Here is a 16,254-nt window from a genome sequence, read left to right as displayed (position 1 = left end):
CCCCCCACCCTCCGCTCATGCCCCATGTCTCTCTCCTATTGCCCCCCACCCCCCAGTCATGCCCCGTGTCTCCCAACTGTTGCCCCCACCCCCTGCTCATGCCCCATGTCTCCCTGCTGTTGCCCCCCACCCCTCGCTCATGCTCCGTGTCTCCCTGCTGTTGCCCCCCACCCCCTGCTCATGCCCCGTGTCTCTCTCCTGTTACCCCCACCCCCTCTCATGCCCCGTGTCTCCCTCGTGTTCCCGCCACCCCCGCTCATGCCCCGTGTCTCCCTGCTGTTGCCCCCCACCCCCCTCTCATGCCCCGTGTCTCTTTCACCTGTTACCCCCCACCCTCTCTCATGCCCCGTGTCTCTCTCCTATTGCCCCCCAACCCCCGGTCATGCCCCGTGTCTCCCTGCTGTTGGCCCCCAGCCCCCGCTCATGCCCCGTGTCTCTCCTGTTGCCCCCCACCCCCGCTCATGCCCCGTGTCTCCCTGCTGTTGCCCCCCTCCCCCCGCTCATGCCCCGTGTCTCTCTCCTGTTACCCCCCCACCCCCTGGTCATGCCCTGTGTCTCCCTGCTGTTGCCCCCACCCCACGCTCATGCCCCGTGTCTCTCTCCTGTTACGCCCCACCACCCTCTCATGCCCCGTGTCTCTCTCCTGTTGCCCCCCACCCCCTGCTCATGCCCCGTGTCTCTCTCCTGTTACCTCCCACCCCCGGTCATGCCTTGTGTCTCCCCTGTTCCCCCCACCCCCTGCTCATGCCCCTTGTCTCCTTGCTGTTGCCCCCCAGCCCCCGCTCATGCCCCGTGTCTCTCTCCTGTTACCCCCCCACCCCCCTCTCCTGCCCCGTGTCTCTGGCTTGTTACCCCCCACGCCCCTTCTCATGCCCCGTGTCTCTCTCCTGTTGCCCCCCACTCCCTGCTCATGCCCTGTGTCTCTCCCCTGTTACCCCCACCCCCTTTCATGCCCCGTGTCTCCCTGCTGTTGCCCCCCACCCCCGCTCATGCCCCGTGTCTCTCTCCTGTTACCCCCCACCCCCTCTCATGCCCCGTGTCTCCCTTGTGTTCCCCCTGCTCATGCCCCGTGTCTCCCTGCTGTTGCCCCCCACCAACCCTTTCATGCCCCGTGTCTCTCTCCTGTTACCCCCCACCCCACGGTCATGCCCCGTGTCTCCCTGCTGTTGCCCCCCACCCCCTGCTCATGCCCCGTGTCTCTCTCCTGTTACCTCCCACCCCCTCTCCTGCCCCATGTCTCTCTCCTGTTGCCCCCCACCTCCGGTCATGCCCCGTGTCTCCCTGCTGTTGCCCCCCACCCCCCGCTCATGCCCTGTGTCTCTCTCCTGTTGCCCCCCAACCCCCGGTCTTGCACCGTGTCTCCCTGCTGTTGCCCCCACTCCCCACTCATGACCCGTGTCTCTCTCCTGTTACCCCCCACCCCCTGGTCATGCCCCGTGTCTCCCTGCTGTTGGCCCCCACCCCCTGCTCATGCCCCGTGTCTCTCTCCTGTTGCCCCCCACCCCCTGGTCATGCCCCGTGTCTCCCTGCTGTTGCCCCCCGCTCATGCCCCGTGTCTCTCTCCTGTTGCCCCCCAACCCCTGGTCTTGCCCCGTGTCTCCCTGCTGTTGCCCCCCACTCCCCACACATCCCCCGCGTCTCTCTCCTGTTACCCCCACCCCCTGGTCATGCCCCGTGTCTCCCTGCTGTTGCCCCTCACCCCCTGCTCATGCCCGTGTCTCTCCCCTGTTACCCCCCACCCCCCGCTCATGCCCTGTGTCTCTCTCCTGTTGCCCCCCCCACCCCCCGCTCATGCCCCATGTCTCCCTGCTGTTGCCCCCCACCCCCCGCTCATGCCCCGTGTCTCTTTCCTGTTGCCCCCCACTCCCAGCTTATGCCCCGTGTCTCTCTCCTGTTGCCCACCACTCCCCGCTCATGCCCCGTGTCTCTCTCCTGTTGCCCACTACTCCCCGCTCATGCCCCGTCTCTCTCTCCTGTTACCCCCCACCCCCGGTCATGCCTCGTGTCTCCCCTGGTCCCGCCCACACCCTGCTCATGCCCCGTGTCTCCCTGCTGTTACCCCCCCACCCCCCGTTCATGCCCCGTATCTCCCTGCTGTTGCCCCCCACCCCCCTCTCATGCCCCGTGTCTCTCTCCTGTTGCCCCCCACCCCCTGGTCATGCCCCGTATCTCCCTGCTGTTGCCCCCCACCCCCGCTCATGCCCCGTGTCTCTCTCCTGTTACCCCCACCCCACGGTCATGCCCCGTGTCTCCCTGCTGTTGCCCCCCGCTCATGCCCCGTGTCTCGCTCTTGTTACCCCTACCCCCCCTCTCATGCCCAGTGTCTCTCTCCTGTTGCCCCCCACCCCCCGGTCATGCCCCGTGTCTCCCTGCTGTTGCCCCCCACCCCCTGCTCAGGCCCCTTATCTCTCTCCTGTTACCCCCATCCCCCGGTCATGCCCTGTGTCTCCCTGCTGTTGCCGCCCACCCCCCGCTCATGCCCCGTGTCTCTCTCCTGTTCTCCACACCCCCCGCTCATGCCTCATGTCTCCCCTGTTCCCCCCACCCCCGCTCATGCCTTGTGTCTCCCTGATGTTGCCCCCCACCCCCCGCTCATGCCCTGTGTCTCTCTCCTGTTACCCCCACCCCCCTCTCATGCCCTGTGTCTCCCTCATGATGCCCCCCACCGCCCGCTCATGCCCCGTGTCTCTCTCCTGTTACCCCCCACCCCCCGGTCATGCCCCGTGTCTCCCTGCTGTTGCCCCCCGCTCATGCTCCGTGTCTCTCTCCTGTTGCCCCTCAGCCCCCGGTCATGCCCTGTGTCTCCCTGCTGTTGCCCCCACCCCACGGTCATGCCCCGTGTCTCTCTCCTGTTCCCCCCACCCCCCGCTTATGGCTCGTGCCTCCCCTGTTACCCCCCAGCCCCCGCTCATGTCCCGTGTCTCCCTGCTGTTGCCCCTCACCCCCCGCTCATGCCCCGTGTCTCTCTCCCGTTACCCCCACCCCCCACTCATGCCCCGTGTCCCCCTCGTGTTCCTCCCACCCCCGCTCATGCCACGTGCCTCCCTGCTGTTGTCCCCACCCCCTGCTCATGCCCTGTGTCTCCCTGCTGTTGCCACCCACACCCTGCTCATGCCCCGTGTCTCTCTCCTGTTCCACCCAGCCCCCGCTAATGCCTCGTGTCTCTCCTGTTACCCCCCACCCCTCGCTCATGCCCCGTGTCTCCCTGCTGTTGCCCCTCACCCCCCGCTCATGCCCCGTGTCTCTCTCATGTTCCCCCACTCCCCGCTCATGCCCCGTGTCTCTTTCCTGTTGCCCCCCACTCTCCGCTCATGCCCCATGTCTCCCCTGTGTTCCCCCCACCCCCTGCTCATGCCTCGTGTCTCCCTGCTGTTGCCCCCCACCAACCTTTCTTGCCCCGTGTCTCTCTCCTGTTGCCCCCCACCCCCGGTCATGCGCCGTATCTCCCTGCTGTTGCCCCCCACTCTCCCTCATGCCCCGTGTCTCTCTCCTGTTACCCCCCACACCACGGTCATGCCTCGTGTCTCTCTGCTGTTGCCCCCCACCCCCCGCTCATGCCCTGTGTCGCTCTCCTGTTACCCCACCCCCTCTCATGCCCCATGTCTCTCTCCTGTTGCCCCCCAACCCGTGGTCTTGCCCCGTGTCTCCCTGCTGTTGCCCCCCACTCCCCACTCATGCCCTGTGTCTCTCTCCTGTTACCCCCCACCCCCTGGTCATGCCCCGTGTCTCCCTGCTGTTGGCCCCCACCCCCCGCTCATGCCCTGTGTCTCTCTCCTGTTGCCCCCCACCCCCGCTCATGCCGGTGTCTCCCTGCTGTTGCCCCCACCCGCTGCTCATGCTGCGTGTCTCTCTCCTGTTACCCCCACCCCCCGCTCATGCCCTGTGTCTCTTTCCTGTTGCCCCCCACTCCCCGCTCATGCCCCATGTCTCCCTGCTGTTGCCCCCCACCCCCTGCTCATGCCGCGTGTCTCTCTCCTGTTACCCCCACCCTCCGCTCATGCCCTGTGTCTCTTTCCTGTTGCCCCCCACTCTCCGCTCATGCCCCATGTCTCCCTGCATTTGCCCCCCTCCCCCTGCTCATGCCCTGTGTCTCTTTCCTGTTGCCCCCCACTCCCCGCTCATGCCCCATGTCTCCCTGCTGTTGCCCCCACCCCCCGCTCATGCCCCGTGTCTCCCAACTGTTGCTCCCACCCCCCGCTCATGCCCTGTGTCTCTCTCCTGTTGCCCCCCACCCTCTGCTCATGCCCCATGTCTTTCTCCTATTGCCCCCCACCCCCCAGTCATGCCCCGTGTCTCCCAACTGTTGCCCCCACCCCCTGCTCATGCCCCATGTCTCCCTGCTGTTGCCCCCCACCCCTCGCTCATGCTCCGTGTCTCCCTGCTGTTGCCCCCCACCCCCTGCTCATGCCCCGTGTCTCTCTCCTGTTACCCCCACCCCCTCTCATGCCCCGTGTCTCCCTCGTGTTCCCGCCACCCCCGCTCATGCCCCGTGTCTCCCTGCTGTTGCCCCCCACCCCCCTCTCATGCCCCGTGTCTCTTTCACCTGTTACCCCCCACCCTCTCTCATGCCCCGTGTCTCTCTCCTATTGCCCCCCAACCCCCGGTCATGCCCCGTGTCTCCCTGCTGTTGGCCCCCAGCCCCCGCTCATGCCCCGTGTCTCTCCTGTTGCCCCCCACCCCCGCTCATGCCCCGTGTCTCCCTGCTGTTGCCCTCCTCCCCCCGCTCATGCCCCGTGTCTCTCTCCTGTTACCCCCCCACCCCCTGGTCATGCCCTGTGTCTCCCTGCTGTTGCCCCCACCCCATGCTCATGCCCCGTGTCTCTCTCCTGTTACGCCCCACCACCCTCTCATGCCCCGTGTCTCTCTCCTGTTGCCCCCCAGCCCCTGCTCATGCCCCGTGTCTCTCTCCTGTTACCTCCCACCCCCGGTCATGCCTTGTGTCTCCCCTGTTCCCCCCACCCCCTGCTCATGCCCCTTGTCTCCTTGCTGTTGCCCCCCAGCCCCCGCTCATGCCCCGTGTCTCTCTCCTGTTACCCCCCCACCCCCCTCTCCTGCCCCGTGTCTCTGGCTTGTTACCCCCCACGCCCCTTCTCATGCCCCGTGTCTCTCTCCTGTTGCCCCCCACTCCCTGCTCATGCCCTGTGTCTCTCCCCTGTTACCCCCCACCCCCTTTCATGCCCCGTGTCTCCCTGCTGTTGCCCCCCACCCCCGCTCATGCCCCGTGTCTCTCTCCTGTTACCCCCCACCCCCTCTCATGCCCCGTGTCTCCCTTGTGTTCCCCCCACCCCCTGCTCATGCCCCGTGTCTCCCTGCTGTTGCCCCCCACCAACCCTTTCATGCCCCGTGTCTCTCTCCTGTTACCCCCCACCCCACGGTCATGCCCCGTGTCTCCCTGCTGTTGCCCCCCACCCCCCGCTCATGCCCCGTGTCTCTCTCCTGTTACCTCCCACCCCCTCTCCTGCCCCATGTCTCTCTCCTGTTGCCCCCCACCTCCGGTCATGCCCCGTGTCTCCCTGCTGTTGCCCCCCACCCCCCGCTCATGCCCTGTGTCTCTCTCCTGTTGCCCCCCAACCCCCGGTCTTGCCCCGTGTCTCCCTGCTGTTGCCCCCCACCCCCCGCTCATGCCCTGTGTCTCTCTCCTGTTGCCCCCTACCCCGGTCATGCCCCGTGTCTCCCTTCTGTTGCCCCCCACCCCCCGGTCATGCCCCGTGTCTCTCTGCTGTTGCCCCCCACCCCCCGCTCATGCCCCGTGTGTTAGGCGGAAACCTGTGCAGTTCCCTCTGGGACCACTGCAAAAGATTTAGGACTACAGGTGTTTGGCAGTAAACCCACTTGGTAGCAGTCTGTACCACACAGATTCACTTGGTAGCTGTGGCTGAGCAGTCTGACTTCCCTCAAGAAGAGTTAGGCAGTATGTGGAGTATACAAAATAGGGCAATTTACACAGTAGAACAAGCAAACACGGAACAGAGCTTCGGTGTAAAGATATATAGTTATTTATTTATAAAAACACATCTATGGAAAACACACTGGCACTAATACAGTAAACAACTTCAATCACAATTACTATAAGTAAATCAATCCCCTAACAATAGTTCGACAAGTCTAGGTTCAACGGCACCACTTATTTGCAGACAGAGGTGAATGCTTTAACCTAGATGGCACTCTAGTGTTCGTTAGGACGGGAGAAAAAAGGCAGGGTATGAAATCAACTCGGTACCAACACTTTTACGAACAAATGCAAGGCAAGTAAGGCAGGGTCTACTGTAGATCGCAAAGTTCAGAGGCCAGGCCCACTCGGAGAGAGGCAAGGCAAAATGTTCCAAAAAGTATCACAGTGGAAATGCACTTCGAGTCTTTGGCGCAAATTGTCACAGAAAGATTGGACCAGTTCAGAACAGAAAGTTAAGAAGGCTTGGAGGCGACCCAATGGAGAGGTGAGGATTAAGACACCTCACTCTAACCGACACAAGGGAAGCCAGGCGGACACGGTACCTTGCATGTGGAGAGACAGCTCCGGCGGGGGAAGTTGTTCCTGGTGGTGGATCCAAGTCGGGCTTTGCCAAGAGAAGAGATGATCTCGTCATCGAAGGAAAGTTGAAGATCGTTGCACCACCAGGGAAGAGACCAGCCGCGGAGTGCTCCGTCACAAAGCACCACCTTTTGGTTGCGGTACAGTGGGTAGTGGCTATCCGGTTGCCGGGGTGCTCAGCACGGGCAATTCGACCACTACGTCCTGGAACGAAGAAAAAGCAAAGGGGACTGGTTGTTCCCACCAGTCAGGGGAAGAAGACTCTCCAGCCGGGAGATCTCCTCTGTCGTTGGGAAGTGGTGAGTCGGTTCAACAGGGCTCCACCGGAGGTGTTGTTGTTGCAGGTCGGCTCAGCTTTACCCTCGTCGGATTCTTAGGTTCTGTGGCGACTTCTTAAGATCCAATCCCAAAAGCCCTGCTTTTATGCAGAAAACCCCCATTCATTCAGCCTAGCTGTCAATCAAAACATGCTAAGTGGTGAGCGGGGTGGCTCACCACTTGGGCCAATCACACCAGAGTGCGACAAGAGTTGGCAAGGCAACTCAGTCCAGGGTGCCTAAACCCCCTCCCACACCCCCTGTGGTACCCAGACAGAATGGCACCACTTTGGAGGGGCTCTGTGCAGAAGCCCGCCAAAAGTGGAACAAAGGGCTCAACCTTTGGTTTAGGAGTCACAGAGATGAACACAGACGCCATTTTAAAAACCGAGTTCTGGCAGAAAATACCAACCGATAGATTTATTTAAGATAAATAAACCGGTGGTATGTTAGAGATTAACGAGAAAAAGTATTAACCTCCAACAATGGGAAGAATCCCATAGGGTTATATTCGGGGTCGAATATAACAAGTAGTTTCCACTGCCACCAGCCAAAACTCGACGAGGGGGGACGGGACAGTGCCCCTCGAATAACATACCCAGGAGTAATCAAATTACCCCTATTAGTACGTCCACAATAGGATGGTTTGTACTAGTTCTGTTAGTAAATTTAGGTCTAGTAAAGCCAATGGTGACTTTACATGCCCTGGGAGACAGTAGTCAGTCCCAGGGTATGGAGTCTATGGTGGGGATCCTCTAGGACGCTCCAGTGTTACGGCATGGAGGGTGCAGTGTAACACACATAGAAAAACATATGAGACCCTATGGAGTAAAAGACCCCGTAGCCCATAGAACACATTGACATTCAAAGGAATTACACACATTCATGTCCAAGAGTGGGAGAAAAAAAGTCTCACTCTTGGCAGGATGGAAAAAAACAAACTCCAGAAATCCAGCAAAGCTGCTGGGGGACTCACTAGGTTAGGAAATTCAGCCTAAACAGAGAATTCTCCCTAACTCTCGCCCCCCCCAGACTAAGGGACAGGAGGATTTAATCCACTCCTGGATGAATCTCATACCTCTAGTCGATGACATATATCCTAGAGAGACCATCAGCATTTTGGTGGTGACACCTGACCTGTGCTCAATGGTAAAATCAAACCCTTGCAGGCAGATCAACCATCTCAGTAGTTTGGGTTTTCCCCTTTCATTTGCATTAACCATCTCAAGGGTTGGTGGTCAGTCTGAATGACAAAAGTAAAACCATACAAGTATGGCCTAAACTTCTTCAGAGCCCACACGATAGCAAAGCACTCTCTTTCGATTGTTGCCCATCTTGTTTCACGATCCTTCAGCTTGCGGCTGATGAAGCAAACGGGGTGCTCCCTACCTTTCCCATCCAGTTGACTGAGTACTGCACCTATTCCTACATTTGAAGAATCTGTCTGCACAATGAAAGTTTGGCGGTAATCAGGAGCTCTGAGTACTGGGGCTTGGCAAAGAGCCTTTTTCAGGTTTTCAAAAGCCTGATTGTACTCCTCGTTCCATCTAACCTTTTTAGGAAATTTGGGCGAGGAGATGACATTCAGTGGAGAAGCTATGGTCCCATAGTTCTCAATGAAATTCCTGTAATACCCAGTGAGGCCTAAGAAGGCTCTCACCTGGGTCTGAGTAGTAGGTGTTGTCCAATTTTGCACAGCTTCAATCTTACCGAGCAAAGGCCTTATTTCTCTACCTCCTACCTCATGTCCAAGATAGACTACCTTACCCTGTCCAATTTGGCATTTACTCGCCTTTATGGTCAGATTGGCTCGTCCAAGAGCCTGCAAAACATCTCTTAGGTGGGTTACATGTTCTTCCCAGGAATTGCTGAACACTGCTATGTCATCCAAGTATGCCATGCAGAAGTCCTCCATCCCATTCAGAACCTGGTTTACCATCCGTTGAAATGTAGCAGGTGCATTTTTCAATCCGAAAGGCATTACCTTAAACTGGTATAAGCCAACGGGGGTAGAAAATGCACTTTTCTCCTTGGCATGGTCTGTCAGGGCTATTTGCCAATAGCCTGACGTCAAGTCAAATGTGCTGAGGAACGTGGCGGCACCAAGTTTATCCACCAACTCATCTGTTCTTGGCAAAGGGTGGGCATCAGTCTTGGTGACTGCATTAAGAGCTCTATAATCCACGCAGAATCTAAGTTCTTTAGATCCGGCCTTTGGTACTAACACAACTGGGCTAGACCATGGACTAGTAGAGGGCTCTATTATCCCGAGTTCAAGCATCTTGCTGACCTCACCTTTGATGTGGGTTTGTACGTTTTCTGACATTCGGTATCCTCTGCTTTTGACAGGCAGACAGTCGCCAGTGAGTATGTCATGCTGGCCCCAAGGGGTCAAGCCTGGTGAAAGCGAGAACAGAGAGGCAAACTGATTCAACATAGATTTGCACTCTTCTGGTTGCTCGGGTGTCAGATTTGAAGAGAGATTTACTCCTTCAATTTTTTCGTCTAAAGGTAAGCCTCTGAGGAGATCCAGAAGAGCTTCACTCTCTTCTTCTTCCTCGGATGATGCTAGAAGCAACGCTCCTACATCAGGTCTCGAGACATACGCTTTGAGTCGGTTGGTGTGGAAGACTGTCGGAGCCTCCTTGGGATTGCCCAAGTCCACCAGATAGTTGACCTCTCCGAGTTTACCCACAACTCTGAAGGGTCCCATCCATTTTTCTTGCAAGGCCCTCTGCCTTGTTGGGATCATAACGAGAACGAGCTGGTCTTGAGCAAACTCAACCATGTTAGCCTTTTGATCATGCCAGTGCTTGACCAATGCTTGTCCAGCTTTCAAGTTATCGCTTGCTTCCGTCATCATATGTGACATTCTCCTCCGGAGACCTATCATGTAGTCAGTCACTCTGACTGGCTTGGGGGAAGGAGCACTCTCCAACCCCTCCTTAATCAGGGCCAATGGACCTCTGACTGGATGACCATAGAGGAGCTCAAAGGGAGTATAACCTACTCCCTCCTGAGGGACGTCTCTATAAGCAAAGAGAAGGCATGGCAGTAGAAGGTCCCACTTACGCTTAAGGGGTTCTTCTAAAGCACCTATCATGCTCTTCATGGTTCGGTTGAACCGTTCTACCAACCCATTGGTTTGTGGGTGGTAAGCCGTTGAGAACTTGTAAGTAACTCCACAGGTTTTCCACATGGCTTTCATGTAGTGGGACATAAAGTTTGACCCCCTGTCAGAGATTACTTCCTTAGGAAACCCGACCCTGGTAAAAATACCAAGGAGGGCCTTAGCCACAGCCGGAGCTGTAACAGTCCTCATAGGAATTGCCTCAGGATACCTAGTAGCATGGTCTACTACAACAAGTATAAACCTGTTGCCAGAGGAGGTTGGAGGATCAAGGGGACCAACAAGGTCAATCGCTACTCTCTCAAATGGGACTCCCACAACTGGGAGAGGCACTAAAGGTGCCACATTCTTGGAGCCAACCTTACCAGAGGTCTGGCAGGTGTGGCAGCTCCTGCAGTGTTTTTCTACTTCGGCCCCCATCTTCGGCCAATAAAAGTAGAGAGAGCGCCTTTCCTTAGTCTTCTTGAAACTCAAGTGACCAGCCAAAGGAATCTCGTGGGCTAACTGCAAGAACTGTGGTCTGTTCTCTTGGGGTACTACAAGTCGTTTGTAGTCTCCAGGTGCAGACTCGGTTGGTTCACTGTAGAAGAGGCCATCTTCCCAGTGCAACCTGTATTTCCCAGGCTCTTGCCCTTCAGCCTGAGCTTCTGCCTGGTGGCGAAGACCTTCCAGAGTTGGACATTCTCTCTGTCCCTTACTGAAGTCTGCCCTGCTGGGTCCACCTTCTGCCAGTAAAGACTGCAGCTCAGGATGGTCAACAGGGGCCAGATCTCCAATGAGTTCCTGGCCTTCCATTAGCTCTTCTTCAGAGTCTAATTCTACCACACAGGGTTGTACCTCCCTCTCAGCCTCAGCTGGAGGTGGGGTTACGGGTGTAACTTTGGACAACCGCGGGGAAGTCCTTGTTGGCTGCACTGAAATGCTGGCTGCTGGTTTCGGTATAGAAGTCTTAGGTTTCCCTTTCGCTTCTGATTTCTTTAAGACAGTGGCCGACAATTCCAGTGGAGCAGGAGTGATTTCTTTCTTTATCATCTCCTGGAGAGTACCTCGCATGGTTCTCTCCCTTGCAGGTCTGGTTAGCTCCTGTAACCGTTTACTAGGAGGTCTGGGGGTATGCGACACAACTCAGAGAGTTTTTAAATCGTTACCTAACAGAACGTGTCCTGGTACCTCACTCTGTATGCTGACAGGTATCTTCACAGTCATGTCGTTACACTGGATGAGAACTGGTAATTGGGGAAGCATCTGCACAGACCCTCCAGCTAACTTGGTGAGGCGTTTGGGTGCCTTAGCAACATCCTCAGCCTGAAAAAAAAGATTTATCCACCACAGTTATGCTGGCCCCAGTGTCCCTAATGGCAGGAGTCTCCTGACCATTCACCTGGACACTGTCCTTATAATACTCTTTAGTATTATCGGGGATAGAATTATAGACATCTAAATTCTGTTGTTCCCACAACCCCAGAGATACTAAAGAAACACTGGCTGAGACTCCAATGGGTTCATCAGCCAGCAGTAGAAAGTTTCCACTTGCCATTTGGACTTCCTCTTCTGGAGCGACGACTAAGGAGACAAGCTGGACCCCTGAAGGTTTACCCTTACATCTGGGATCTCCTTTCACGTGGTCAGTCGAGCCACAAACAAAGCATTTACCGAATGCTTTCTGGAATGGTGGCTTGTTCTGGCCTCCTTCCGGTTTGGCACCAGAAGACACACTATTCTGCTGCGGTTTTCCTTGTGGCTTACCCTTCTGGTTTTGTTTGGGGCCCTCTTTGGAATTTGAGTTATTCGAATTCTCTTTTGAGCCTTTTTTTAGGCTGTTGTCCCTCATCCTTTTGCTGAGTTGCCCCAGAATCCTTATGAATAGCCCTGTTGGCAACCCACAAGTCAGCAGCCTTAGCTAGCTTCCTGGAATTCAATTCCTTCGAATCAGCCAAGTGCTGTCTGAGCTCAGGAGAACAGGCATCATAAATAGACTCCAACATAAAAAGATTCTTCATACCTTCATAAGTGTTCACTTTGTAACCCTTCATCCATCCCTCTAAGTTTTTCAACCCTTCACTCACCCAGGTAGCCCAAGGGGTACCATCATGCTTTTTGAGGGTTTTAAACCTCTTAAGATACTGAGAAGGGGTCTTCCCGAATCTAGCTATCAAAGCTAGTTTCACACTTTCGTAATCCTTCTTATCCACCTCCCCCAACTCCATTACCACATCAGTCGCAACAGGGGGAAGCCTAGAGCACAACCAGGGAAGTAACTCATTCCTGGTGATGTCCTGGAGCCCATGATTATACTCAAACAGCTTCAACCAATCCAAAACATCCAATCTCGGTTCATACATACCCACTAATTCCTTCGGCATCCGGGGTCTTTTGGGACTGGAGCTTCTAGAGGAACCAGAGGAGAGAGAAGCATTTTCCACAGAGAACTTTTTCATCTCTAACTCGTGATTAAGTTCTATTTCTCTGAGCCTTAACTCAGCTTGCTTCTGCTCAGCCTGGGCATTCATCCGTCTGAACTCTAGCTCTTGGTTTCTTTCAGATTGAGCCAAAAACCGTTTGTATTCTAATTCAAGCTTCATTTTTTCAAGTTCAAAATAAGCAGGGTTACATGTGGGACCTGGTATGGGCCCCGTAGGTACAGCTGGTAAGGCAGACAGAGGAGCAGGGGAGACAGTTTCGTTAGCCTCTCCTTCCTCTTCAGCCTCTTCATCACTATCATCAGAACTTTGATTTAGATCAACACCATTACTGTTAGCTACATTTGCTGGAAAAGTTGGTTCCTCTGAACCAGTACCCAGACTTTGGTTTGCCAGCAATCTCGCTATCAGTTCCACTTTCTTGCGTCTTACAGAAAGATTCTCTTGTCTACAGAGAGCTCGTAAACTCTCAGTATTTTCATCTGACAAGGACTCTTGACTGTAAACTTCCATAGTAGAAATGTTTTTGAAAGTTGCTTTTTAGTGCTAAGCTTTGTGGTTAGTTATCCTAAAGTGTTAAAAAGCACTCTAAACTGTATACTCGATACAAATCCCTCCGCTGTACACCAGTGTTAGGCAGAAACCTGTGCAGTTCCCTCTGGGACCACTGCAAAAGATTTAGGACTACAGGTGTTTGGCAGTAAAGCCACTTGGTAGCAGTCTGTACCACACAGATTCACTTGGTAGCTGTGGCTGAGCAGTCAGACTTCCCTCAAGAAGAGTTAGGCAGTATGTGGAGTATACAAAATAGGGCAATCTACACAGTAGAACAAGCAAACACGGAACAGAGCTTCGGTGCAAAGATATATAGTTATTTATTTATAAAAACACATCTATGGAAAACACACTGCCACTAATACGGTAAACAACTTCAATCACAATTACTATAAGTAAATCAATCCCCCTAACAATAGTTCGACAAGTCTAGGTTCAACGGCACCACTTATTTGCAGACAGAGGTGAATGCTTTAACCTAGATGAAACTCTAGTATTCGTTAGGACGGGAGAGAAAAGGCAGGGTATGAAATCAACTCGGTACCAACACTTTTACGAACAAATGCAAGGCAAGTAAGGCAGGGTCTACTGTAGATCACAAAGTTCAGAGGCCAGGCCCACTCGGAGAGAGGCAAGGCGAAATGTTCCAAAAAGTATCACAGTGGAAATGCACTTCGAGTCTTTGGCGCAAATTGTCACAGAAAGATTGGACCAGTTCAGAACAGAAAGTTAAGAAGGATTGGAGGCGACCCAATGGAGAGACGAGGATTAAGACACCTCACGCTAACCGACACAAGGGAAGCCAGGCGGACACGGTACCTTGCATGTGGAGAGACAGCTCCGGCAGGGGCAGTTGTTCCTGGTGGTGGATCCAAGTCGGGCTTTGCCAAGAGAAGAGATGATCTCGTCGTCGAAGGAAAGTTGAAGATCGTTGCACCACCAGGGAAGAGACCAGCCGCGGAGTGCTCTGTCACAAGGCACCACCTTTTGTTCGCGGTACAGTGGGTAGTGGCTATCCGGTTGCCGGGGTGCTCAGCACGGGCAATTCGACCACTACGTCCTGGAACGAAGAAAAAGCAAAGGGGACTGGTTGTTCCCACCAGTCAGGGGAAGAAGACTCTCCAGCCGGGAGATCTCCTCTGTCGTTGGGAAGTGGTGAGTCGGTTCAGCAGGGCTCCACCGGAGGTGTCGTTGTTGCAGGTCGGCTCAGCTTTACCCTCATCGGATTCTTAGGTTCTGTGGCGACTTCTTAAGATCCAGTCCCAAAAGCCCTGCTTTTATGCAGAAAATCCCCATTCATTCAGCCTAGCTGTCAATCAAAACATGCTAAGTGGTGAGCGGGGTGGCTCACCACTTGTGTCAATCACACCAGAGTGCGACAAGAGGTGGCAAGGCAACTCAGTCCAGGGTGCCTAAACCCCCTCCCACACTCCCTGTGGTACCCAGACAGAATGGCACCACTTTGGAGGGCCTCTGTGCAGAAGCCCGCCAAAAGTGGAACAAAGGGCTCAACCTTTGGTTTAGGAGTCTCAGAGATGAACACAGATGCCATTTTAAAAACTGAGTTCTGGCAGAAAATACCAACCAATAGATTTATTTAAGATAAATAAACCGGTGGTATGTTAGAGATTAACGAGAAAAAGTATTAACCTCCAACAATGGGAAGAATCCCATAGGGTTATATTCGGGGTCGAATATAACAAGTAGTTTCCACTGCCACCAGCCAAAACTCGACGAGGGGGGACGGGACAGTGCCCCCTCGAATAACAGACCCAGGATTAATCGAATTACCCCTACTAGTACGTCCACAATAGGATGGTTTGTACTAGTTCTGTTAATAAATTTAGGTCTAGTAAAGCCAATGGTGACTTTACATGCCCTGGGAGACAGTAGTCAGTCCCAGGGTATGGAGTCTATGGTGGGGATCCTCTAGGACGCCCCAGTGTTACGGCACGGAGGGTGCGGTGTAACACACGTAGAAAAACATGAGACCCTATCCAGTAAAAGACCCCATAGCCCATAGAACACATTGACATTCAAAGGAATTACACACATTCATGTCCAAGAGTGGGAGAAAAAGAGTCTCACTCTTGGCAGGATGGAAAAAAACAGAAATCCAGCAAAGCTGCTGGGGGACTCCCTAGGTTAGGAAATTCAGCCTAAACAGAGAATTCTCCCTAACACCGTGTCTCTCTCCTGTTACCCCCCACCCCTCTCTCATGCCCTGTATCTCCCTCGTGTTCCCCCCACCCCCTGCTCATGCCCTGTGTCTCTCATGTTGCCCCCCAGCCCCTTCTCATGCCCCATGTCTCTCTCCTGTTGCCCCCCACACCCCTGGTCATGCCCTGTGTCTCCCTCCTGTTGCCCCCACCCCCTGCTCATGCCCCGTGTCTCATCTCTGTTACCCCCACCCCCCTCTCATGCCCCGTGTCTCCCTCGTTTTCCCCACCCCCCACTCATGCCCCGTGTCTCCCGCCTGTTACCCCCACCCCCCGCTCATGCCCGTGTCTCTCTCCTGTTGCCCCCCACCCCCCGGTCATGCCCCGTGTCTCTCTCCTGTTGCCCCCCACCCCCGCTCATGCCCTGTGTCTCTCTCCTGTTGCCCCCCACCCATGAGTCATGCCCCGTGTCTCTCTCCTGTTGCCCTCCACCCCCCAGTCATGCCCCGTGTCTCCCTCCTCTTGCCCCCCCACCCCCTGCTCATGCCCCGTGTCTCCTTGCTGTTGCCCCCCACCCCTCACTCATGCCCGTGTCTCCCTGCTGTTGCCCTCCACCCCCTGCTCATGCCCCGTGTCTCTCTCCGGTTACCCCCCACCCCCTCTCATGCCCCGTGTCTCTCTCCTGTTGCACCCCACCCCCGTTCATGCCCTGTGTCTCCCTGCTGTTGCCCCCCGCTCATGCCCCTTGTCTCTCTCCTGTTACGCACCACCCCCTGGTCATGCCCCGTGTCTCTCTCCTGTTACGCACCACCCCCTGGTCATGCCCCGTGTCTCCTTGCTGTTGTCCGCCACCCCCCGCTCATGCCAAGTGTCTCTCTCCTGTTACCCCCCTCTCATGCCCCGTACCTCTCTCCTGTTGCCCCCTACCCCCCAGTCATGCCCCGTGTCTCCCTGCTGTTGCCCCCCACCGCCCGGTCATGCCCCGTGTCTCCCTGCTGTTGCCCCCATCCCCCGGTCATGCCCTGTATCTCCCTGCTGTTGCTCCCCACCCCCGCTCATGCCCCGTGTCTGTCTCCTGTTACCCCCCACCCCCCGCTCATGCCCCGTGTCTCTCTCCTGTTGGCCCCCACCCCTCGCTCAT

Source organism: Ambystoma mexicanum, chromosome 12, assembly GCF_040938575.1.
Source record: "Ambystoma mexicanum isolate Mex_15411 chromosome 12, UKY_AmexF1_1, whole genome shotgun sequence".
Lineage (NCBI taxonomy): Eukaryota > Metazoa > Chordata > Amphibia > Caudata > Ambystomatidae > Ambystoma > Ambystoma mexicanum.
The sequence above is the reverse complement of the archived record's forward strand: the minus strand, read 5'-3'. Positions refer to the sequence as shown.